General features: G+C 32.1%; 1 protein-coding gene across 1 annotated transcript in view; it reads right to left on the bottom strand.

Moving 5' to 3' along the window:
* The window catches only part of LOC106300237 (probable pectin methyltransferase QUA2), a 4,504-nt gene extending 4,033 nt beyond the window's left edge, over positions 1–471 (bottom strand). The window contains exon 1 of the mRNA XM_013736338.1: positions 111–471. The gene's annotated coding sequence lies outside the window, so the exon portion shown is untranslated. The remainder of the gene's footprint in view (positions 1–110) is intronic.
* Positions 472–751: the final 280 nt, after the last annotated feature.

Raw genomic sequence — 751 nt, 5'->3', positions numbered from 1 at the left:
AGATGATCGAATCAGCTCGAGGAATGTCAGAAAACATCGAAATCTAAACCACAATCGAATCGAATCAAAACAAGAAAAAAAAAAAAAACAGAGTGGAGAAGACACGACACCTTGTTTTTTGTTACTCCCTCGTGTTCTTGGAGCAGAAGATACAAACTGTATTTACAAAACGAATGAATCTTTAATCTTCTTCGAGATATAGAGAGAGATATGAGCTCTGTATCTCTCTATATGATATATATCTACGAGATGAAGCTAGAGAGTGTGAAGGAGAGTGAAGCAGAAGCAGCAGCAAGCGTCGTGTATGGATCTAATCTCGACAGTGCTCCTGAGAACTGAATTTATTAACAAAAAATAATTATCTCAGTTTAAGAAATGATTCCGTTGGCAAGGCTCTCGATTACCATTTTTTTTTTTTATAAACATACAGAAATAAATAAATTAGTGGAATAATCTCTACTCTCTCGCGTTGAATTAATAGAAAAAGGAAAATCTTCTCTGTATTTTATTTTATTTTATTTTTGGGTTATGACCCGTATTTAAGAGAAAAAGAAGAGAAGCTTCACATGGGTACATGTCTAATTTCTATCATGTAATTAAATCACGCTGTGTTTAATTTACTTAAATTTAATTTAATTGTTGACCTTTCTCTTTCTTCCCATGAAACATTTGGCGGTGCATAAAAACAAATTATATTTATTGACTCTTCGAATTTAATTTGAGTAATTCGACTGAAAAATTAGGAAAATGT

Source organism: Brassica oleracea, chromosome C6 (assembly GCF_000695525.1).
Source record: "Brassica oleracea var. oleracea cultivar TO1000 chromosome C6, BOL, whole genome shotgun sequence".
NCBI lineage: Eukaryota > Viridiplantae > Streptophyta > Magnoliopsida > Brassicales > Brassicaceae > Brassica > Brassica oleracea.
This window is presented reverse-complemented; position numbering and strand designations above follow the sequence as displayed.